The 26,239-nt window shown below is 38.9% G+C and overlaps 1 long non-coding RNA gene across 1 annotated transcript in view; it reads right to left on the bottom strand.

The window, feature by feature from the left end:
* Positions 1-8,222: 8,222 nt before the first annotated feature.
* The window catches only part of LOC129059067 (uncharacterized), a 37,610-nt gene continuing 19,593 nt past the window's right edge, over positions 8,223-26,239 (bottom strand). The window contains exons 2-4 of the long non-coding RNA XR_008524738.1: positions 14,381-14,414; positions 11,151-11,234; positions 8,223-8,620 (exon numbers count right to left, since the gene is read on the bottom strand). This is a non-coding gene — a long non-coding RNA (uncharacterized LOC129059067). The remainder of the gene's footprint in view (positions 8,621-11,150; positions 11,235-14,380; positions 14,415-26,239) is intronic.

Below are 26,239 nucleotides of genomic sequence, written 5' to 3'. Positions count from 1 at the left end.
GCTATAAGTGCGAGGCTCACGGTTGGAGCACCATGTGCCAGGTGCTGCAAGTTTAACCTGTGCAGAGCTGAGTGACCCAGGAAAGACTAGAGCAAAAGGCAGGCTGAGCTGATGGGAGGTGCCTGAGGCAGTTGCAATGATCCAGTCATAGGATGATGAGGGCACAAGCTGGGGAACTCAAAGAGTCAATGAAAAGGAAAAGATATCATGCTGCCCTGAACTTTCATCTGCAGGTCTCCTCTGTCCTTTTAGAAAGAGCAATAATCCCAGCCTTTACAAGAAAGCAAAACTTTACTCATGGATTTTAAGGAGATATCCTACTTAAGGAAGCCTCTAAAAAAAAAGAGAAAAAGGGAAAGTCTACCAATTTCCTTTTTTAAAAAATCCCACTGATACAGAAAGTCAGACTAATTTTGATGTAATGGCCCCTCCATGTTATCACTTAGTCTAGTGTAAATTGTGGTTTCCCAGAGAGTGAGTCTCTGATTAACGCACTTCAATTACTTTTTCTATAGAACCCTGTGATATTTGCCATTACACAGAAAAAAAGCAGCTAAAATAGCTATGTCCCACACTGACGTCTCTACACCGCCCACTATAAATGAAATGTTTTTTACTTATACCCACAGTCAGGCAACTATTTTGACCAGATAGTGGTCTCTGGGCACTGGAATTCTTCCTTTAGAGAGTTTCTCATACTGAAACATTCCATTTTTCATGCTCCATTTATTCCTACTGGTTTTTGCAGTTATATATTTTTGACAGTGTCAATATGCTGATAGCCACAGCCAGTAATGCCATAATTAATAAAGTTACAACTTGACTGCCAGTTCCAAGAGAAGGGAATTTGACCTGAAAATGAGGATAAAGAAATATCTTGGTGGAATTTTTCTGTTCTTCACTGCACTCTCTTACATTTTTCTAAGCACGAGAACCCATTTAGCTAGTGATACCTCTTTTAAATGATTACAACTTCAGTTATTCTGATTGAAAAAATTTCCATGCTGAGTACATAAGACAGAAAATTACAAGCAAGCTGTGCTACTATAATACATTGCTAATATAGTCATTTTAAAAACTAATATGGGGAACTTTTAAGTCAGTGTTAATACATCTATTCTTTCAACATTTATTAAAGAGCTATTATATACTAGGTGCCAGAGATTCAAATTCGAGGAAGTCACAATCCTCGGGACTTTATAGTCTAGTGGACAGAAAAATAAGTAATTATATCAACTGTGGAAGATACTGTAAGAGAAGCATTCCTTATGTGTTAATGGATCAAAGAGAACCCCTAACTCTACTTCTAGGTGTGGGATGGGAGCAGATGGGGAAGAAGGCTGTGAAGAGGAGGTTGATCCAGGGCTGAGTCTTGAAGGATGGAAGAAAAATCATCAGTAGAACAAGGCAAGGAAGGGCAAGTCCAAAATTGTGGCAGTGTAGTTGATCATAGCTTATTTAAACTCACCAAAACCTTTCACAATCAACTTTTACCTCTCTAAAGTGATTATGAAAGGTTTTGGTGAGTTTAAACTTTATTCAGGCATTGGAAAGATAGTCTGGAGATTTTTAAGTTGGAGAGCAACATGATTACATTTGCATTTTAGAAAGAAACCCTTGGTGGTGGCATGGGAAATGGATTGATAGGCTGTTGCAATGCCCAGTCAAGAGGAAACCAGGGCCTGAAGTCAGGCAGTGCTGATACAGAGAAGAAAAAGGTGTACTTGAGAAAGAGCCAGGGTATAAAACTGACTGTTTCCATAACCAGCAGAGGAGGGGATAGTGCGTGGGAGAGGATAGGGTTTTGGTTGACTATGTTTGTTCTTTTTTGCCTTGTCAGCACCAATACTCCTCACTACAATTGCTGCCTGCTCTCCTGCTAATCATTCTCTTAACATGAGCAGATAAGCGATAGGTGAAAGTAGTGCTTCTGAACAACAGATGCTTTGTTCAGACATACTCATTATAGTCTTACCTTATGGTATTTTCCCATTGATGTAGGATGGGCCATTAACAAATATCTGGAAGACAGTCATGTTTACAGGAGAATTCTAGCATAAATAACTGAAGTTCATATAAGTCTTTACAGTTTACAAAGCAATTTTTCCATTTGTCACCTCACTTAAGACTCACAGCAATGCTATGATGGGTAAGGCAGGGGATCTCCCCATCTCATATTGCCAGTGAGGCAGCTGTGACTGAGAGGTCAAGTCACTTGCTCAAACCCACACAGCTTCTGAGAAATTGACCTAGGAATCCCATAGTATATTTCTCACTCCAAACTTTACATTACCCGACATTAGCTGAGCCTTTTGGTTTTTGGCTTGGAATGTTTACAAGGCTTTTTATTTCTATGTTAATACTTACCATATCTACCCAACTTAATTATACATCTCAAAAGGCTAGGAATTGGGTATTATGCCTCTTTTTTCTTTCATACATACTAACTAGATAATCAATAACTATTATTAATAGTAGAGATTTCTTTTAAAACTGAACATAACTGGAAATTTGGGGCAGCATTTAAAGTCAGCACTTATTTATTTATACCAAGGGAAAAGAGTGTGGATCAAAGAGTGTCAAACAGTACTGCAAAGTCCATGAGGGTTCTGGAAAGGGAGTATGTATAAACTAACAGACGTGGGCTTTTGTGTCACACAGATCTCTGTGCTCCATTTATAATAGCGCCAGCATTTATGACCTTGGCAAGTTATTTAATGTCTCTATGCCTCCATTTCTTTATGTCAAGGAGGAAAAGTAATAAAAGCACATGGAATTGTTGAGAGGAATGAACAAGAGAGTACATGTAAACTCCTAGTCCAGAGCCTAGTACACAGTAGACTTTCAATATATGTGAGTAACCCAGATATCAACTGAAGTCCCCATCCTATTTCCTTCCCAGAATTTCTGTGTCAACTTTGGCTATGTTTGTGACTGTGTTCCTGCTCTACAGAACTCTTGCTCACCAATGTCTTATCTCCATTTCTCTGATTAATACTACCTTCTATGTGGAACTCAAGCTGCTTGCCTTGAATTCCAACTATACCCTGCCCCTCAAAAAAAATTACACAATGCATTACAATGTATAGCAAATTTTTACTAATAATTCAGAGGAATGGCAAAAAGGTTGCATCACAGATTTCTAGGGCAGATAACTTGAAATACAATGCTTAACTTTCTTCTTCTGGAGTCCCTTGGCTATTTCACCAGCTCTCACTTCCCACCAAGTTGCTTAGCTCTTGCTTTGCCTCCCTCCTTTATTGCCACAACATCTAAAACAACGATAACTACGATTCTTCCTACTGTTGATGGGGTTGGAGAGAACACTGCAGCTCTAACTTCTATCTCCCAACTAAGTATCAAGCTCCCTCTTGAATGATGGAAGACTGTGAATGACAGACCTCTGCTCCAGGTCTCACTCCTCTCTCCTCTCCTTTATAGTCTCTGTGAGAAGAAAGGAGCAGTATAAAGATTTATTTCCCCACTGAAATGAATTATGACACCTCTTCCTTCTGAGGAAAAACTGTCCACAGTCAATTTTAGTTTCAGATACCTTTTTTCTCTTAGTAACATATTATTATTGTATATTGTGATCATGGGTGCTGCTTGCTTAATAAGATATAAAAAGATGATATTGAGTGAGCTGGGTTTTTTTTCTTTTTTCTTTTTTTTTAGATATCTCTTCATTTGGTCAAGACCTTCACTCACATCCCATGGCTTCCCATCAGCACTGACTAACATCACACAATTCATCAGGTGATAACTTAAAAAGGAGTTTGGTTTGTATAAGATGCAAGAAAACTCCTTGCAAGGCAATGCCATAATTTTGATTCAGATTAACTACTTCTTAAATAGCTAATTTTTCTTCAGCTTTTGGAATAACATGGTGTCTTACGATAGATACATGGTATCTATAAATTACTGCAATGTTTTCTAGTTACCTCTATTTGAAATAAAGGATGTCTTGTTATTTTGGGAAAAGAAACAAATGTCTTTGTCCTTGTGCCAATGAAAATGAGGCAATCTCAAATTCAGGCAGATTGAAGAGCTGGTTCTTAAAAAGGTGACTCCCTAAAACTATATTAAATAAAAAGCAGGCCAGGTGCGGTGGCTCACACCTGTAATCTCAACATTTTAGGAGGCCGAAGCGGGTGGATCACCTGAAGTCAGGAGTTCGAGACCAGTCTGGCCAACATGGTGAAACTCCATCTCTACTAAAAATACATTTAAAAATTAGCTGGGCCTGGTTGCGCACGCCTGTAATCACAGCTACTCAGGAGGCTGAAGCAGGAGAATCGCTTGAACCCAGAAGGCGGAGGTTAAAGTGAGCTGAGATTGCACCACTGCACTCCAGCCTGGGCGACAAAGCGAGACTCCATCTCAAAAAAAAAAGGTGCAGTTAGAAATTGGAAGTATGACTTCCGTTTCACCACAACTCCTTTTTGGAATTTTGCCAGTAACTCAGAATGTTCAGTATCTAGTGACTAGAAGATTTTAATACAAACTGTTTAGGAGAAAGAATGAAACATTGCTGTTGCTTTCTAATATATGACGTCAACTCCCTAATTAAATTTTCTTTTCTGAAGAGCAGTCAGACATGTCGGTATGAACCCAATCAAAGTTATGTGACTTTACATCTGGGCTTTTTAATTGCCACTTTGATGGAGTGTAATAGTTTCACTCAGAGATCTTGCTTTGTTATCTCTAATCTGTCACTTTGATTTGGTAATATACATGATGTCTCTAGCTTCAATTTCATTCCCTTTTCAATTTACATTTGAGGCTTAGACATGTGTGAATTTGAAATAAATTCGTGTTGGATTTAGTATTCTTCGACTTTTGACTAGCATTAGCCTTTCCCTGAAACATTTGCTATTAATAAGCTACAATTTCAACACTAGTTTGTTGTGCAATAATTGTAAGATAATGTACCTTTTTTGTAAGGTAATGTACAATTATTGTTGTTTGTACTTGCCCAGGATCCTTTTCCCCTTCTTGAGACAAAACCCACATTCTCTTCCATCTTAGTCTAGGTGGCTGGGGTAGGTGAGCCCCTCCTCCTGATCCCAGGACAGGGCATGTGAGGAGTATTGTATCAGTGTATTGTATCTCTCAAGGGTGGGCCGAGTCAAGAGGTGAGAAAAAGAAAGAGCCTTAATTACTTTGAGCCTGGATCCAGCTGGCCCAGAATCCAGTCTACCTTGGAGTCCCTGATTATGTAAGCTTACGTCAGTTTCAGTTAGTTTTCCTATTACTTACAATAGACAGCATTCTCACCATAACAAATAGCTTTAGAATATATTTGTTTGGCAGTACCTCAAGAAAGATTTCCCTTTAGTTTATCTCTATTTTGCTAAGTTCTTGAAAGTATATATAAGTCACTTACTACAGAAATTTCAAAGATGACCCAAAAAAGCGCATTCAAGGGCTAGTTGTTTCTACTTCTGGGTTGGTAACGCTTACTCACACATCACCGTCAGGAAATCTTATTTGTAAGCCAAAGTTTCTATTAACAGAAGTGTTTCTGAAATCTGGGTTTGCATTTCATTTTATGTTTTGTTACTTTGTATTCTTTTTCTAAACTTTCCATGCATCTGCTTTAACATCTCACAAGAGGGAGAAGGAAGGTGGACTGTCTGAGATGAACCTCTTCAGTAAGAAAAAATACTTTCACTAAGCCTGGTCCTCCTGTATGGCACCACAGTTTACATTACTGTCCTTCTCCTTCCTGTTCCTGTTTTTATGTAAGAATTTACTTTTATGTAATAATTTCTTTGATTACTAAGATACGTTAATTAAACTGCTCTTGGCTATAAGCAGAAAACCCCAACTCAATTGACTTAAGCGATAAGAAAAAATCTATTTCACATACCAAGACGTCTAAGTGGGAAGGACTTCATGGCTAGTTAATTCAACAACTAATTGATGGATGTCTTCTCTTTCTACTTTGCTGTCTTTGGGAAAGTGTTTCTCATTTAGCAAGATGCCTGAAGCAGTGCTAGGCATTATTGCACAATGTCTAGGGAAAAAAGAACTGCTTCTTCCCATGTGTCTGTTTTCATCAAAGAAGAAATGAAGTCCCATTGACCAAGGCTGTATCATGTGTTCGTGAATAAGCCAGTTGCAGACAAAGGGAATGGGAATATATTATTGGCACTGGGGATGGGACCAGCCTCCTCTGAAAAGAGGCCATATGGAGGAGAGGGAATAACTAAGGAGAGCAGTTGGGAAGATAACCAAGAACTCTGTCCAGGGTCAGCTTCATGGGTGTGTATCTTGTGCAGTTGCACAGATCCCAGTCCCAGAAAATCCCTGTTCTTAGTTTAATGCTCTGATATCATGATATTCTTTTTTCTTTTCTTTTTGATATGGAGTCTCGCTCTGTCACCCAGGCTGGAATGAGGTGGCACAATCTCAGCTCATTGCAGCCTCCACCTCTCAGGTTCAAGCGATTCTCCTGTCTCAGGCTCCTGAGTAGCTGGGACTACAGGCATGCACCACCACACCTGGCTAATTTTTTGCATTTTTAGTAGAGATGGGGTTTCACCATGTTGGCCAGGCTGGTCTCCAACTCCTGAGTTCAAGTGATTTGACCACCTCAGCCTCCCAAGGTGCTGGGATTACAGGTGTGAGCCACTGCACCCAGCCTATCGTAGTGTTCTTAATAAGTTTTGAATAACAGGCCCTAAAAATTATGTGGTCTGTCTTTGTTCTGGCACATCAAATAACTATGCCAGGAGCTTGGTAGAGTGTCATCTTCATCTTTTTCATTTCCATCTTCCCTTGGAGAATTGGGAAGTAAAATTTTGCTGTGCAGAAGTGAAGCAAAAGAAGCCAAGAGAAGGTGGAAGGTAGTAGCTACTTATGTAAAGAAGAAGCAGTCGGTACAGATGTGAGCAGTTAAAAAGAGAACAGAAGGGATGGAAGACAGAGAGCAGGAAAAGACAAGAGAGACACATACCTTGGGGATGAGCCAGAACAGGCCAACATTTCCTTCCCAGGGTGCTTACGTCAAAGAAAATTGCTTTCTCTTGGAATTGGTCTAGGCAAATGCTGTGATTAGCTTTATAGCTGTTTAATGATCCTATGTTTGCTTACAGTTTCTGTTTATTTTTAATCTTTTTGTCTTTCTCTCTGTGTCTCTTTTTAACTCTTTGTTTCCCTTCTCATGGTATTCTTTTTTTTTTTTTCTCTACTCTCTTCAGTTTTTCTGTTAGAGGACTGCTTTCCTCACATCAGTTATAGCCTCTCTCCTCTTTTTAAGAATAGGTTCTACTGTTAGGTAAAAAGGGACCTACCTTCCTTGAATGTGAAAGGCCTGGTGAGAACATGGAACTTGAGCTGAACCCTAATGAAATCCTCTGACCTACCACAGGGATGCAGCACACTTCTCGTTGCTGTTTCCATGGTTGACCCCCAGAGTCACCCCCATTTCCAGAAGCGGGTACGCAAGATAAGCCTGGTCTATCTGTCCAGTCCAGTCCTTGTACTTAGTAGTTATCTGAGGCATGGACACCCTCCTCAACCATCTCGTAAGTAAAATTTAGCTCCGATATATCTTCCAGAACCACTGGTAAGGAGGTGCTCACTATATTCTGGAGTTCAAAAACTGATAGGCTATAAGCCTGGAGCTGCTGGCTGATACTTTTCTCATGACTTGGTTAGAGCCTAAGAGTGAAGGCAGCACAGAAGACAGCAGAGCTGGGAGGCAGAGAGAGAAAGATTAAAAAAAAAATTTCAGCTTTTGTTTTAGATTCAGGGGGTACATGTGTAGGTTTGTTACATGAGTATATTGTATGATGCTGAGGTCTGGCATACAAATGATTCTGTCACCCAGGTAGTGAGCAGAGTACTCAATAGGTAGTTTTTCAACTCTTGCCCCTGCTTCTTCGCTCCCCTATCTAGTAGTCCCCAGTGGAGAGACAGATTTGTAATGACAGCATTTGAGCACTCAAGTTCACGTGAGCCTAAACTCTCACCCAGACTTTCAGTTATGAGAACCAACTAATTCCCTTTTTTATTTAAATCTATTTAATCAGGTCACTTTTAATTTAAAGAGCTCTTACTGATACACATCGTTGCCACCACTAGACAACATACCTGTGCAAGTATTTTCAGCCACTTTTTAGGAAAAGATGTGTTTTCAAGGAAACGTTATTTGTTATCTTTCCAGTTGTTTAAGACTTAGAACAATAACGAACAATCAACATAGCCCACGCTTGGGAACGTGACTTCTGACTCATCTGGACTAATCAGACCCAGGGGATTCAACCAATCAGAACTGAGTGGTGTCTGGTCATCCGCTGCCTGCCAGGCGGAGAGGATTGTTTGTCCTCACAAGTTAGCAGAACTCCGGGAGGCAGCACAGTTGAAATTGATGTGGGACTTGGTAAACAACACAGATCAATTGAAAAGGTGACTACACCAAAAATCATTAGCTCATATACATGGCAGAAATGACTTCAGGCAGGGGAGAACGTGAAAAGGACGGAGATTTTCAATCAGGTTATGAAAAAACAATCTAGATAAAGAGGCAACATTAGAAAACAAACTTTATTCCCTTAGAACTTGCACATAGCCTTCCATTTCACCTGCTCTCGAGTTCCATTAGCTTTCTTCCCTGTAGAAATAAAAATGAAAATAAGACAGACAAATTATTGTTGCTAATCATCATTTAGACTAAAGTCTATTTTCTGGCAATCAGCCCCATTAACTACAGATACTTTTTGAAGAATAAATATATTTCTAAATTATATCCATTATCTTAATATCACCACTATCCCAGATTCCAGCATTTCAAATGTGTAATGAGCCCTAAATTTAGGAAGCAAATTATCGTTGTACATGCTTTATTTTACAAAAGTCCAATGTATACAAACCCTCACTTTTTCCTGTCTTTCATAGATAAACTTCTCAAAAGTTGTTTTACATTTACAGTCACCTCTTCTTCACTTTACTGCCCTGCTTCTGGACAGCCAGACTCACCTATCAGACCTTGAAGGCAAATTGGGAAAACCCCACTGGAGCTCTCTGAAATTCCCCAACTGCTCTTCCTGTGTTGTAACTTGCTTTCCTTGAAACCCTCTGTTCCCACCTTGTACCCTTAATCTGCAGCTCCAGCTTAGACCCCTTGAGACTTGACTTCCCCAGAGCTTGAAATCTTGCTTTACTTAAGTGACTATAATCTGATTCCCTTCTCTCTTTCTTACACACACAGCTCTTTTTCTGCTTTGAGGAGGAAATTCTGCCCTGAACTTTAGTGCTAAGGAACTCACCCCAGACAACACAAAAGGCAGGGTGGGGTGAGTCAGAGAGTGTCTGGAGGCCCAGGCAGATGAGGATAAGGGCTGGCAAGGGGGAGAAAATTGAATCCCATTTTCAATTCACTTCTCTAGTACTCTTGCAGAGTCAACAATGACCTTGTATTTGTCCAATCCTGTGAAAACCTTTCAGAAACCAATTATGCTAGACTTCCCTGGACCCTCTGATATTATTGGCATTTCTCTTTCCTGAAATACTCATCTCCTTTGGCATTTTTCCTCCTTACACCTCTAAAAACACACTTTCTCCTGCTTGTCTTTCTTTCCCTCCAAACTTTCCTTCCTTTTCAGGCTCCCCTGGTTCTACATTTACTGTTCTTCTCTTTTCACTTCACTGATCTTCCCAAGTCATTTCATCCATCTCATCCACGGCTTTGACCTATACCTACATGCCCAACGTAGGTGTAGGTCAGACCTTTAATTCTGTCCTGTTCTTTCTTCTGAGTCCCAGACCTGTGTATCCAATAGGTATACTGAACAACTCCACATGGATACTCACAGATTCCTCCTCCAAGATTCTCTGGACGAACTCAGTATCTTACTCATTAAATCCATTCCTCTTCATCTGCCACCAAGTTACCCTTCATCCTACATTCCCTATTTTAGTAACTGGCATAACAGTCCCTCAAGAGTGCAATTCAGAAACCTGTGAGTGCCACTAAAATGCAAGTCCTGCCAACTCAACCTCCCAAATAACTCTGCATCTTCTCCACTATATTAGGCTCTTGTTGTTTTCCTTGCCTTAACTACTGCAATGACTCCATCACGAGATTTTGTGTCTCTAGTCACTTTTCCTTCTAATTTACCCCCCAGGTGGCTCTTGGAGTTATTGTAATAAAACAAAATCTTATCACATTACTCCTTTACTGCAAGCCAGTTGATGACACTATAACCAATGAGAAAAACATGCTTTAATATGTCTCTTAGTTCATATTCTGTTGCTTATAATGAATGCCTGAAACTGAGTAACTTATAAAGAAAGGAATTTATTTGTTACAGTTTTGGAAGCTAAGAAGTCCAAGGTGAAGGAGCCACATCTGGTGAGGGACTTCTTGCTAAAGAAGAGTCCCCAGGTGGCACAGGGCATCACATTGTCAGGAGACCAAGCATGGTCATGTGCTAGCTTGGGTGTTTCTTTTTTCCTTTTATGAAACTACCATTTCCCCTCTTATGATAACCCATTAACCCATTCAACCATTCATAGGGCAGACTCCCATGATCCAATCACCTCAAGGCCCCACCTCTCAATACTGCCACACTGGAGATTAAGTTTCAACATGAGTTCTGGAGGGGGCATTTAAACCATGACAATAGGAAAGTCCAGCATTATCTGTACTTTGCTCTCCTTTATCTTCTTTTTTTAATGCTCTTTTATTTTGAGACAGAGTCTCACTCTGTTGTCTAGAGGTTGAGTGAAGTGGTGCAATCATAACTCACTGCATGCTCAAACTCTTGGACTCAAGCAATCCCCCCACCTTAGCCTCTCAGGTAGCTAGGACTAAAGGTGTGTGCCACTATGCTTGGCAAATGTATCATATATATATATATATAATATGTAGAGATGAGGCATCTCGCTATGTTGCCCAGGCTGGTCTCAAACTCCTGGCCTCAAGCAATCCTCCCTCATTGGCCTCCCAAACTGCTGGGATTACTGGTGTGAGCCACCACACCTGGCCCCATATCTTCTTCATAACCTTCTTACTTAGACACAGCTGGTCTTAGAGAATATTTTTTTCTAGTTCCATTCTTTCACTCAAGACTTTAAGACTACATTGCCCTAAAAGAAATTGAGATTTGTGTTTCATTTCTCAATGTTACAATTTCACTTACTTTTTATGGACGAATGCGTACATTATCATACATTGATGGCATGAGGGATGAAAAGATAACTCACAAAGTACCCCCAGCAGGACCCTGCATTAAAACAGTGCTGGTCAGACAATAGTCAGTATGTAAGTTATTATTTCATACAACTATCTTCACAATTTGGCCTCTCTACCTGTGGAACTTTGTCTCCTCCTGCTCCTCCTCTTCACTCTGATTTCTAAAAATAATTAATCTCAGGTTTATTTTTAAATACAAAGACCCCTTAGTATACTTGATTATAATTTAATTTATAAAGATCTAATAGCCGTAAAACTTTTGGGGTGAAATATATTACATAAAGCTGGGCATACTATCAAATATGTATTAATATTTAGATTTATCTTTGCAAAGGCCTATATGTTCTGTGACCAGAAAGAATATAAAAAATTGTACTAAGATTGACTCACTATACTACCTGAAAAAACCTTTGAAGGCAATAAAGTGAAAGCACCTGAAGAGAACTTCAGGTAACCTTACTGGAAGAAGGAGTTTCCTGGGCTCTCCTTGCAGAGGAAATCACTAATCTCCTCATGGAGAACCAAAGAGAGACGTCAAGTCTGAGTCAGAGAGTGAGACCATTTCTTTTTTTTTTTTTTTTTAGGTGTGTAAGAAATGTAATTTTATTTATTTTTCTATAATTCAACTTATTTCTTTTTTTATGTTTTATTATTATTATTATACTTTAAGTTTTAGGGTACATGAGCACAACGTGCAGGTTAGTTACATATGTATACATGTGCCATGCTGGTGTGCTGCACCCATTAACTCGCCATTTAGCATTAGGTATATCTCCTAATGCTATCCCTCCCCCCTACCCCCACCCCACAACAGTCCCCAGAGTGTGATGTTCCCCTTCCTGTGTCCATGTGTTCTCATTGGTCAATTCCCATCTTTTTGAGATGGGAGTTTCACTCTGTCGCCCAGGCTGGAGTGCAGTGGCGCGATCTTGGCTCACTGCAAGCTCTGTCTCCCGGGTTCATGCCATTCTCCTGCCTCAGCCTCCCGAGTAGCTGGGACTACAGGCGCGTGCTACCACGCCCGGCTAATTTTTTGTATTTTTAGTAGAGACGGGGTTTCACTGTGTTAGCCAGGATGGTCTCGATCTCCTGACCACGTGATCTGCCCGCCTCGGCCTCCCAAAGTGCTGGGATTACAGACGTGAGCCACCGCGCCCGGCCGAGAGCATTTCTTAAGACGAACTCAACAGCATGTCTAATATGATCTATATTCTTCTGAGATTCTGAGTTGGGAGAAGACAGAGGTAATAGGGAAGTTTTTAGCTACCAAATGATAAACCAAATTGTATCTCTATCCACAATAAGGCATTAAGAATCAAAGATGTTTGCAGTTCATTCCTTTCACTGGCACTGAATAGAATGCATAATGCAGCAGTTCATCAAAAGGTCATAATGTGAGAAATTACGTGCAGAACATCCCTGAACCCCTGTAAATGGAGTAATGACTCCATGGAAGAGTCTCTAGAATTGTGATAAATGATGAAAGACTGAGATGTTTGGCAAAGGAATACATATGCAAATTTTAAAAGATACTTGAACTAAGGTATCTTGTTATTTAAAATTTGAAAAGGGGCATGTTTGTTCAAACACAGAAACAATGTGCTGTATATCCAAGTGATTTTGGAAATTAAATTGTAAAATATGGTCTAATTATTATTTCACTTTTCTTGGATTAAGGTGGGTTTTTAGTTTACTCTTTTAAAAAAGAATATGCTATAGAATAGACTTTAGATTGTTTACTTTTTCACATAAATTGGCCTATTTTCAATTTGTGAGTTATTGGGATTGAGCCAAACCTGATTTATTTATTTATTTATTTTATTTTATTTTATTTTATTTTATTTTATTTTTTTTTTTTGAGACAGAGTCTCGCTCTGTCGCCCAGGCTAGAGTGCAGTGGCACGATCTCTGCTCACTGCAAGCTCTGCCTCCTGGGTTCAAGTGATTCTCCTGCCTCAGCCTCCCGAGTGGCTGGTACTACATGCCACCACACCTGGCTAATTTTTGTATTTTTAGTAGAGACAGGGTTTCACAATATTGGCCAGGCTGGTTTCAAACTCCTGACCTTGTGATCCGCCCGCCTCGGCCTCCTGGAGTGTTGGAATTACAGGTGTAAGCCACCGTGCCTGGCCCAAAACTGATGTTTTTATAGTGAAAACTTGAATACACTTATTAATTCATTTAAAATAATAGTATTCAATTTTATAGTGGTAAATATGAAAATATGAAACTTACGTTCTACTAGAAAATAACAACAATAAAAATAATAAAAATAAATTTTTGAAAGTGGTAAGTGGCCTAAAGGAAATAAATAAGGTGGTATGACAATACTAATAATAGTTAGCATTTACCAAATACTTTTTATATGCTGGCACTATTCTTTACATGTAATCTTGTAAAGTAAGTAGTATTATTAGCCCCATTTTACGCATGAAAAAACTGAGTTACATGGAGGTTAAATAACTGGTCCAAAGCCACGCAGCTACAAAATAACAGAATGAGAATTTGAAGTGAAGTTGTTTCCTGTGTATTAAATTAATCATCTTGACGAAAACAATTGGAATACTTAAAAGAAACATTTTAAAATCATCAAAGAGATAACAAGATATTTTTTTTTAAGGCCTAAGGTCAAGGGAAAATGAGAACTCTGGAAGGTAAATGGGTTGAGGAGAAATGGGTACAGAAACTGCTTTTGCCCTGAAGTCGTTTGTCAATCTGGATAAATTAGAAGCTTTGTTTTGAAGGCCTTGCTGGGCAAGGGAGATAGTACAATGTGGAGAATTCGTAGAAGATCCTCTCCTAAATAAACTAAAAGCTCCCCTCCACAGAGCTGCACACTCAAGACAGGCATGAACCAGAAGTGAGCCAGCCCAGGAAGAAAATTTAAACCCCTGATTCAATTGCTATCTCAAGACTTCAACTTAGTTTAAGGTGAAAGTGCCCCCCGAGAAACCTAGAAAAAGCAAACAAAAATTCTTTCTGGAGGTTAGTGGGCCTTCACCTGTGGGACTCAAATTGTTTACACAAATAATTTTTCAAATACAATGTCCTACACACAAAGGAAACCGCAACATAAAGAAACTAGACTTGAGTAAGAATCAGCAAAAACAATAAAAACACAGACCCCCCTACCCCAACAAAGACTTCAAAGGCAAACAGTAAAAGAATTATGCTCACCATGTAATGTAAATGAAGATAAGCTTGAAGACATCTGTAAGAAACAGAAAACTATAAAATGTTGCAAAGTGGAATTTTTTAAAAACTGATCTTCTAGAAATACAATATATGATAACTAAAACTGTAAAAATGTCAGTGAATGAGTTTGATGCCAGATTAACCTAAAAAGCTGAAGAGAGAATTAATGATCTGGAATACAGGTTGGGAAAATTATCCAGAGAACTGTATGGGGAGACATAGGGCTGGAAAATACAGAGGAAAATGAAAGAGAATTAGAATATATTAGGAAAAGGTCTAGGCTAACATAAATTTAACTTAAGCTTGTCCAATGTGTGGCCCCCGGGCCACATGCAGCCCAGGATGGCTTTGAATGCAGCCCAACACAAATTTGTAAACTTTCTTAAAACATTATGAGATTTTTTTGTGATTTTTTTTTTTTAAGTTCATCAACTGTTGTTAGTGTTGGTATTTTATGTGTGGTCCAAGACCATTCTTCTTCTTCTAATGTGGCCCAGGGAAGCCAAAAGATTGGACACCCCTGGTTTAACTGCTATTCTAAAAGGAGGCACAGAGGCAATATTTGAAGTCATAAAGGCTAAGAATTTTCTAGAACTAATGAGAGACCCCAACCTACAGAGTCAAGAAACCCAATGAATCTCAAGCAATATTAATACAGAACTCCCCACTTACCCACAGTTTCATTTTGCATGGTTTCAATTAACCACAATCAGCTGTGGTCCAAAAATATTAATGGAAAATTTCAGAAATAAGCAATTCATAAGTTTTAAATTGCATGCTATTCTGAGTAGCGTGATGAAATCGTATGTCATTTCCATTCCATCTCGCCCACCTGGGACGTGAATTAACCCTTCATCCGAGTATCCACACTATATACTACCCACCTGTTAGTCACTTAGCAGCTATCTCAGTTATCAAATAGACTGTCATGGTATTGCAGTGCTTGTGTTCAAGTAACACTAGTTTTACTTAATAATGGCCCCAAAGTGCAAGAATGGTGATGCTGGTGATTTGTATGTGCCAAAGAGAAACCATAAAGTGCTTCCTTTAAGTGAAAAGATAAACATTCTCTACTTAATAAGGAAAGAAAATAAATCATATGCTGAAGTTACTAAGATCAGCTCAGTTATTGTTGTTAATCTTCTACTGTGCCTCATTTACAAATTAAGCTTTATCGCAGGTATGTATGTACATATAGGAAAAACCATAGCATATATTCTAGTATAGTAGATTGATCATTTGATAGTTCCAATTAACAACCTCCCTGTATCCATGCTTTTAAAATGTGACCATGCAACTCCTCCCACCAAGATATAGAGTCTATTTCCCATGTCTTGAATCTGAGCTGGCCTTGTTAGGTGCTTTGGCTAATAGAATGCAGCAGAATTGAACTTGTGCCAGTTATAAGCCTAGGCCTCAAGAACTCTTTCATGCTTCTACTTTCTCTCTTGGACCCCATAAGCACAAGCTCTGGCTAGCTGCTGAAGGATGAGAAATCACATGGAGGAGAGCCAAGGGGTCCCAGCTGACAACCAGATGAGCCCTGGAAGCACAGTGAACTAGACATCACATAGCCGCATGCAGACACATGAGCACAGTTTAGCCCAGCCTAAATTGCCAATCTGACTTGCAATATCATGAGCTAAATAAATCATTGTTTTAAACCATCAAGTTTTGATGTTGTTTGTTATGCAACAATAGTTAGTTGATACAGCCAGCAAGTCCGTCAATATCTTCCATCAATTTCCTTGGTTTGAGAAATAATAATTTCTGGTTCAGGTTACTTCCAATTCACTATTAAATTTCTGAATGGTAACAAAAGGAAGCAAGTAATGAAATGATTATTCTATATAGATAAGAGCTTTTATTATTAATTTTTAGATCATACTTAGGACAGTGATACTTTGCTGCTTTTCTGGCAATGAAGTTAGTTTTAAGAATGCCTTGATGTATTTTAAAGACAATTGGCCTGAATAAGAATTTTAGCTAGTTTATGCCTTTTTTTCCTTACTCGTATCTTGAAATGTAGATTCATAATTACTTAGGCTTCTTATTCATTCTTTTCTTTTGCTTTTGCCAAGATGCTTACTGTGGGCTATGACACTTTAAATCACAATGAAGTCACTGAATTTCCAGAGGCATAATATCACTTTCATCTTTTGGTTCAAAATCCATATGCTTCCAACATATTCTTGCGGTAGTTGAGCACTTCCTTTCCTTGTTATGCAATAAAAATAGAATCCTTGTATTTCCATTTTCTTTTGGAAAATTTCCAGCATTCCCTGTACTATCAAATCATGGTATTGGAAGGATGATTTGGGGGCACAATATCTCATTGCTACTAAACGCTTTTCATTTTTATTATGTATTACTACTTGCTCTATATTAAATGTCCCCTTTCCTTTTGTGGTGCTGTGCAGGATTTGCTATACAGTAAAATATAATGCAGACGTTCCAGATTATCCTTCGAGGATTAACTAGTCATTCTAATTACTATGTGCCATAAAAACCGGACCTCTAGGTTGGATTACACAAAGCAATGTAAACCTGGGAAAATAAATGATCACTGTGGCTCACGTCTGTGATCCCAGCACTTTGGGAGGATGAGGTGGGAGGATCGTTTGAGCCCAGGAGTTTGAGACCAGCCTGGGTTACATGGCAAAACCCTGTTTCCACCAAAAGTACAAAAAAATAGCCAAGCATGGTGGCACCCGCTTATAGTCCCAGCTACTCGGGAGACTGAGATGGGAGAATTGCTTGAACCTGGGAGGTAGAGGTTACAGTGAACTGAGATTGCACCACTGCACTCCAGCCTGGGTGACAGAGAGAAACCCTGTCTCAAACAAACAAACAACAACAAAAGATCTGTTAAACAGCCAAGGTCAAAATTAAGAAGTCATTGCTAGCCTTTCCCTGAGAAAGAAGTTGTGGACCTTGAGGATCCTTCCGTAGTCCTCAATGACGTCCTCAAAGCCAACAACATGGAAGGGGATGAGTAATTTAAAATCTGCTTAGAATATCTGGAACTGAGATTTCCCTCTAATTTTATGCCCAACTCTTGAGTCAAATCTTAAATGAGTGAACCAAACAGCCCTCAGGAGTAGACACTCTTCCCTCTACTTTTTTCTCTGAAGATTTGTTTATTTTCCAACTAACCAAGAATAAGACAGTTCTCCTACAACAACAGCTTTAATATTATATCACTGCTTGGGAGTTTTCCCATCTAAGGTCTTTTACTTAGAATCTGTTCCTGATATTTACCTCACAGGTATTTATGGAGTAAATATATGATCATGACACTAGGCCCTGTGATAAAGCTTCTATGGTCTTCCCTCTGGAAGAGAAGATAATGAAGTTATTCATTTAAAAACACTACTTTAAGGGGTATTGTTAGCTTTTTATCATCAAGAAAGCTTTTGGCATGCATTCCTTAAGGAGCACGTTCACAATTCCATCTCTTTACTAATAAAGAGAATTATGTTTTGGAGTCAAATTCCAGGCACAGTTTTCTTGCTTAGAAAATGAATGCACTCTAGTCAAAAAAACAAATTCTGAAAAACTGTAAAAAATATTTCTTCAGTTCTTGGCTCTGACTCACTTCTGGTAGGTTCTGATAGTGAGTTGGGAGGGCCATGAAGGTGCAAGGGGCCCCCAAAATTCCTCTCTTTCTATTACCATCACTGGGATGCACAATGCACTTCATGAAAAGCAGTACTACTGTTAACCCCATGAGAGAAAGGATTCTGTTCCAGGCAAATTCTTTTTACATGTAACACTCATCACTTTGTTTTTTATGTGTTTCATTTTGCTACAATATACTCCCAAAATAGTCTGCAAGTTGGGAATCATTTCACCAGAAAGATGGTTAAGTGGAAAATGTAACATGATGTGAAAAAATTATCAACCTCTGGTACTAGATTTTGTGACAATGATGCAGTTTCTGTTCATCATGCCATATTCACATCCGATCAGTTATCAACTCTTGTCAAGTTCACCTCCAGAAATTCTCTATAATCTATCACCACAACCCTAATTCAGGCCCCCACTTCCTTTCCTGTGTTCTATTGCTTTGGGCTCTAACTTCGTCTCCCCACTCCCTATCTTTCCCTATTCTAGTCCATCCTGATTTTAATCATCTTGAGGCCAACTTAAATCATATCATTGACATGGTAAAATCCTTTAATTGTTCACCTTTACCTATAGTGTAAGATTCGAACCTCTTCCGAGGCATTCACAACTCTTTTCCACCTAGACATGTCTCTTTCCAAATGTCCTCACCCCTCCCATTCTCACATACCCTGAATAGCCACTCTGCACTTCCTGCCTCTCTGCCTTTGCACTTTCAGTTCCCTTTAATGAAAACATCCTCCCCACTGCAAGCATAAATTCTATCTTTCTTTCACAAGTCAAATCAGATGCCACCTTCATCCACAGTCTCTCTGATATCCTGTGTGAACAGAACTGGTCTATCCCACTTCCCCAGCTTGGGTGGCAGAAAGAACTATTTTCTCTGTAAATTCAGCTTGAATCAATCTGAGCTCTACCTCACATAAATGCAGAGTGGCCTTTCCACTGGAGAGTCCTCTCTCCATGGTAACTCCAGTGCCCTCAGGCATGCTTTCTCAGTCCTAGTGGACAATATAATTACTCTTATCTCCAGGAGGAGAGAGAGAGAGAGAGAGAGAGATTGAGAGAGGGAGAGAGAGAGAGAAGGAGAGAGAGAGAGAGAGAGAGAGAGAGAAGCTAGTTCCATCCACCCAGGGGCCCTTTCCTATCACTTTTATCACTCTCATTTTCACACTATAGTGTTGGGAAAACACTGGGGATCTGACATCCCTGTGCTTCGCCTCATGTCCAGCACTTGACAACCTTGTCTTCCTGCATGTGTACTACCAAAATCTGGCAACTTGCCATCCAGGGCGCTCCCTGTGCTCTGAAGAAACGCCCTCGGGCCACATAGGGTTATCACTGCTGTTGCACTGGCCATCCTTTCCTCCATGGGAGGGGGAAAGGAGAAGCCTCTCTACCTGCTGGCACAGGCAGCTGCCCTCATCCCCACCACTCCCAATGTTGCCATTCTTCACTTAAAAGGTTCCTCAAGTCTGCAGCATACCCATGGGGCCTTGGCAACCCAAGGCATTGTGAGCAGTGCACAAATAGCTCACTCCTGAGGGATTTCTTCTCAGCCTGTGTTGTAGGTGGAGCCCTCCATCCCATGTCACTCCATCCCTCACTGACTCGCATCCCCTTCCCAAGATCAAAGCTTCACATCACCATCAATTCCATTAAATGTGCCTTCCAAGAAATCATCTGAGTCCTTGGGACACACACCAGTTAAAGTGCCTTTAGTTGTATTAAAAAAAAAAAAAAAAACCTCAAACTACCTTAAGCAATAATGAAATTTGCTGGATGACATGATGTAACTAGAAACTTAGAGGTAGCACAGGCTCGAGGATGACTTAATGCAGTAGCAAGCCCCATTTCTTTGTGATTCTTGGCTCTGTCTTCCTCTTGGTATCAACTTCATCCTCAAGGACAAAGGGGACCAGGGTAGCCTTAGTGTCTGAGCCTACTGCCCACACATGACACATCCAGGAGAAGAGTGAGAGGGTTGCTTCTGCATGCATTCCTGGAGTAGGAGGCAAAAAGATACCGCGAACCCCAGCAACATTTCCTCAGTGGCTGAAATGGAGACTCCCATTCCTGAGCCAATCCCTGGCAAGGGGGAGAAAGCTTACCAACCAGACCCGCCCACTGGGAGTCACTTGGGCTTTCTATGGAGGGGTGTACACCTGAACAAAATTGGGTTGATAGAAATCACAAAAAAGAATGCTGAGCAGGCTATCACCACATCCACTAGAGAGGGATTTCATCTGTTCCTCAAAATAGCTGTCTTCTTTCTGAACTGGTGATATAGAAAACCTCTCATATACATTGATTAAAATCTTAGATACAGCAGTATTACCCATTTTTTAAAAAAGCTTTTAGAATCCTACAGTCATAATATTGAGCAAAAGAAGGCAGACACAAAAGAAGATATGTACTGTATGACTTCATTTATATAAAGTTCAAAAACACTGTATTGTATTAGAAATAAGAGGAGTAATGACTGAAAAAGGGCATGGAGAGGGATTCTGGGCTAATGTTCTGTTCCTTGATTGATGCTAGTTATGGCAGAAGTTTTATTTGTTAAAATTCATTAAGCTGTACATACATGATTTATGTGCTTTTGGAATGTATGGTCTACTTCAACTAAAAAGCTAAAAATAATAGAATTATAGTGCAAAGTGTTGTGCGAGCTATGACAGATATTAAGATTAATAACACACAGTCTCTTCAAGATTCAAGGATGTGGTAGCTGAGCAGAGCAGTCACATAAGTCAATCATCCATTACTACACAGTGTTAGGATATGTTCTATGATGAGGAGCATGAGATCCAAGGTCAAGTAAGACTTCCCAGAAAGGATCACATGTTAAGTTGGAACAAACAAAATGTGTGGGTATGAATTTGCTTAGTGAGGAGTGAGGGGATTGTGCAAATGCACGGAGGTAACAGAGTATTTGAGAAGAGTTCAATGTGGCTGGATCTGAGTGTCTAAGGAGAAGAGGAAACATAGAGAGTAGAGAGGTCAACAGGGGCCTTTTAGGTTATGTTAAGGAGGTGGACTTTATCTTGAAGGCAAAGGAAAGTCATAGAAGGGGAAGAAGGGGACTGCTATGATCCGTCATCAGCCAAGAACACAGTTGGCATTCATAGTGAAGGGGCATCTGTGTGTCTAAGGACCGGAAATAATCTCCATGAAGAGGGTGACAGGCATCAGGGCTTGGCTAAAAGAAATTCATGGGAAGCTAACTGGCCTGTAAGTCAGATGATTTCGACTCTTGCCCCCCTTTTCCTACAGCTTTGATCTGTACCCTTAGACAAGGTGGAATGCAGAAGGGAAAAAACACTGTGGACTCTTTTCTCTAATTTGATATAAGGACAGAGCAGGCACATCTACTTCATGTAATTTACTAATCTCGTTGACTACATCCCCATGCCATAGCTATTCTCACCACAGTTTAAGAAGAGAACTCAGGCTTGGAATGACAGAGCTGAGATTCAAACCCAGGACTTCTGGGATCCTGGTGCTCTTCCTGCAGTATTCTGGGGAGGATCAAAATTCCCACATCCTTTTCGGCAAAGAGAAGAATTTGCCCTTGGTTACTTACAAGGTCTTTTCAGTTCCTTCCAAGATTCTATGCTGTAATTAGGATGCAAACCCTTCATCCAGAGATTAAATGAGTGTGTTCTTAACATACTTCATTCGCAAATTTTTGGTCATAAATTATGTTCCCCTTTTTTATTTTTTATAAATAAAAGGATCATAGGCTTTCAGAGGCTTTTTTCTAAATTTTACAGGAAATAAAACGTTACTTTAAGAGTAATTAGGGATCTAGAATCTTTTTAAAGCCAGGTCTCTGTATGTTAAAAAGCAATATATAACTAATTTCCATAAGTTGGGAAAAAATGGAAAAAAATTACCCCCACTTGACAGAATAATGGCTTTATATAACTACTTAAGCATGATGTATTGTGATTTTGTCATTAGAGTTGCTTTCAATTACCCCTTTTTTTCCTGATTATTATGAACCTCACAAACTCATTCCATCATGAGCTGTCCAATGCAAGATAAAAATGTCATGGCTAGTGTCCTAGCATCCAATGTGATTGGTATTGAGCTTGATATAGATTTGTTTATTTTTCTGTTGCTGACATCCAGTGAATACTCAATGACAGAAAAATCAATGTAATTTGACCTTTTGCTCTCTAGTAAAGGAAATAGCACTGTAACCTAATGGCTATGTTCTATATCAACATCTATATCAATGTTTGAAAGATATACACTAAATTGTTAGTAGTAGTACCCATGAGGTAGAAGTGGTACTGTGGGAAAAGAGACTTACACTTTTACTCAAAATACTTTGATATTATTAGAATAATTTTTTAACAATTAAAATGTCTTCATGTACTATAAATATAATTTTTAAAAGTAAAGAATACCACTTTCCCAGCTTTCAAAATTCTTAAGAAGTAAATCATTCTGAAAATTTGTGCAGGCCAATAATGACCGTATCTAATGAAATATTGTAATTAACTAAACATAGCTATATGTTTTGCCACCATTTTTAGCAATAATAATAATGTTTTATGCTGAGAATCCTATTTTTAAGAAAGAATTTAAACTCTGTTGACAGAAGGGAGTATGATTAAAAAAATAACTATCAGAATATTCTCTGAGTGTGAAGGACAAATGATATACACAAAACTCCCACATCTAAAGCCAAGAAAATCTTCCTGGGTAATAATAGCAATGTCCAAGAGCAGTGAATGCCTAAGGGGAGTAAACTGGGAGTTGTGCAACCAAAACTGCAATCACGAATCCCACAATTAGGTTAAATTTTCAGAAGATTTGTTGAATGGCCACATTATGCATTAGGGAAACACAGATGACTAAGATATGGTTCTTTAATGCCAAATTGGCAGGCTGATCTCTACCCAAGTAATCTCAATTCTCTACCCTAGTATCAAGGATAATGATATTAGTTTATATAGGAGGAAGTAATTAATTCTGCCTTGGAGAGGTGAGGTATGGTGGTTAGGGGAAGTTTTCAGAACAGCTGACCTTCTAGTAGGTTTAAAAGGCAGATAGAATTTCTCTGGGCAGCAAAAAAAAGTGTGAAAATTCATTTACTGGGAGTAGGGGAAGATAGATATGAAGACTATTTCACAAACAAAGGCATGTAGATACTAGGTGTGGTAATATGAGGTACCAGATTGAACTGGGAGTGCAGTGAGGAAAGGATGCTGAATTAGTGAGAAGCTGCAGGATAGGAATAGGAAAGGTAACTTAGGGTTGAGTTCAATTCTAGCAGCATAGCAGACTAGATACCCTGAATGATTCTCCACTATAATACCCCCAATTTGTTAATAACTATTTTTAAAATCATGCTTTTTAAAGAATTGCTAAGCTCAAAAAGAAGAGAAATAGCTTAGGGCTAGCTCTTGCCTCCAAACCAAAACAAAAACATTGAGTTGAAATGGAAATGGTAAGAGGCCTTCACCAATCTGAGGAGCAACACCTGTACCAGCATTGGGACCAGAATACTACACCTAACTCTCACACCAATCCCAATCCCTAGGTAAGAATTTAACCTGAGATTTCAACATTTACCACTGGATTCTCAAAAGGGCTAATGTCATTCCAGATCCGCACAGCCTCCTGGCTCCCAGCAAAAGAAAATCCAAATCTTCTCTGAAGTAATTTCACTTTAGGCCCTTGGAATTTTCACAGACTACATTCAATCAGAAACAAACTCACAATAAAAATAATTTTAAAATAAACTATCAAACACACAAAGGAAAATCTACCCTTGCGAGTAAATAGAAATAAGCAATAAATACAGAGGTCTTCAAAACTTTTAATATTGTAATTAGTAATTATATAAAATTACTATTCCTTAGATAATCTTAGCAGTAAAATGTGAAATTTTTTAAATGAGCAAAAACCATAGACTTTCAAAGGTGACCAGACAGGTTTGAAAAAAAATCAAGTAGAACATTTAGAAATAAAAAAAATAATTGTTTAAAATAAAAACTTAATTGAATGTTAAATGACCAATAAAAACAGAGAGGGAATTACCTTGTTCTCCTTTTTCATGGCATTTACTTGCCTTTTTTCGTGGCATTTATCACCTTGTACATTCTACATAATTTGCTTACTATATTTATCATTTATTGTCTGTTTCTTAATTTCATCTCTTCAAATGTAAGCACCTCCTGGGCAGGGATGCATTTATTTTGTTCCCTGAGGTACTCAAATGCCCCAAACAGTGTTTACCACTAGTAACTGCTAAATAAATATTTGCTGAATAAATGAATGGAACTGTCCAGAATGTAGCAAGGAAGTATTAGGAGATGAAAAACATTAAGGAGGTATTAAGGGGCACAGAGAATAAAATGAGAAGGTTAAACAAACACCTAATTGAAATTCCAGATAAAGAGAAATGAAAGAATGGACAGAATCTTCTCCAAGCGAAATGGCTAATAATTTTTCATCACTGATGAAAGACACGAAGACACAAAAATAAGGATATTTACTTGCTTTGCTCTCACAAGATTGTCCTCAGGAGCAAAGTACCCTTTGAAGATTGTCAGAGAATAAAGAAGCCAGGGTTATTAAAAGGAACTTGTCTTCATTCCCTGTCACCTTACTTTGGTGAGTTTAGGACATTCAAATTGGGCCAAATGCTTTGATCTTAAAAGAAATAGTATAAGATGGTAAAAGACATGAAGCCCACTGATGATTTACCCTGTCTTGATTAAAGGTCAGATTGAATTACATCACTGGGTTTTTCAGGTCTCCAGTTTGTAAAAAGCAAATAGTGGGATTCTCAGCCCCCATAATCGTGTTAGCCAATTTCTCATAATAAATCTCTTCATGTCCGGGCACGGTGGCTCATGCCTGTAATCCCAGCACTTGGCAAGGCCAAGGCAGGTGGATCATCTGAGGTCAGGAGTTCGAGACCAGCCTGGCCAATATGGTAAAACCCTGTGTCTATTAAATATACAAAAAAATTAGCCGGGTATGGCGGCAGGCACCTGTAATCCCAGCTACTCAGGAGGCTGAGGCAGGAGAATTGCTTGAACCTGGGAGACAGAGGTTGCAGTGAGCTGAGATTGCACTACTGCACTGCAGCCTGGGTGACAGAATAAGACTCCATCTCAAAAATAAATAAATAAATCTATCTCTTCATAATAGATCTCCTTTATACATGTGGGTATATATATGTGTGTGTGTGTGTGTGTGTGCATGCACATGTGTGTGTGTGTGTATGTGTATATATGTATATATATTTACATAAAGAAGAATTTCTCGCTTAGGTAGAGAAAGGTGCAGGCACTCAATAAATATTATTTAATGTAAACAGTAAATTCACTTAAAGGATAAATTTGTATGTTTAAACAGGCTTATAATTAGGTAAGAGTGAGTATAATGTTATGAAGTAATGTATCTTTTACTGGTTCTGTTTCTCTGGAGAACCCTAATACAAGTGGGTACATAAGGGTTTATTTTTCTTTGATGCTTCATAATTTACATATACATTATATGTATATCTACTTTTTATGTCAAATATTACATAAAAGAAAAAAGTCCCTTAGATTTTGCAAATATTGGATATACAGAATCATATATAAAGCTCAAGTTAGATGATACACGTGAAATCATTTCAAGTATCATAAAGATTATTATTCTTTTTAAATATATGGATTTTTTCCTAATAAAGCTCTAAGCTCTTGAGAAAAGAGACTGTTTATATTATTACGTATCTATGATACACACTGAATCACATTCTTATTTGAATTGAAATGTTAAAAATAAAAGAGAAAAGAAAAATAACTTTTTTATATTCAGGGGTCAGGAAGTCTTTCAGGGATTACAGAAGAAGGATAGCATCTGGTCTGGATGTAAAAGACGACTCTAGTAGCAGAAAATGCAATGAAGTGAAAGCTGGGGAGAAGAAGACAGCTGGACACTGGACATCAGGAGAACAGTAGGAAACTGCTGCAAGAGCATGGGCTGGGGATCATGAGTATCTGAACTGGGAAGGAGGCAGTGGGAATGGAAAGAAGAGGTGGTTCAGAGGTGCAACTGATGGGAGCTGGGGAGAGATTGAAGAGGAGGGGAGCAGTTTCTCATTCAGCAACTATGAGGATACTGAAGAAGAAAAGGAGAGAGATGGGCAGATTTGTGAGGGAATTAGCCAACCATGTGACATGGGGGAAGTCAGTTCGCTTC

The sequence above is a fragment of the Pongo abelii genome, chromosome 3, assembly GCF_028885655.2.
Source record: "Pongo abelii isolate AG06213 chromosome 3, NHGRI_mPonAbe1-v2.0_pri, whole genome shotgun sequence".
Classification (NCBI taxonomy): domain Eukaryota; kingdom Metazoa; phylum Chordata; class Mammalia; order Primates; family Hominidae; genus Pongo; species Pongo abelii.
This window is presented reverse-complemented; position numbering and strand designations above follow the sequence as displayed.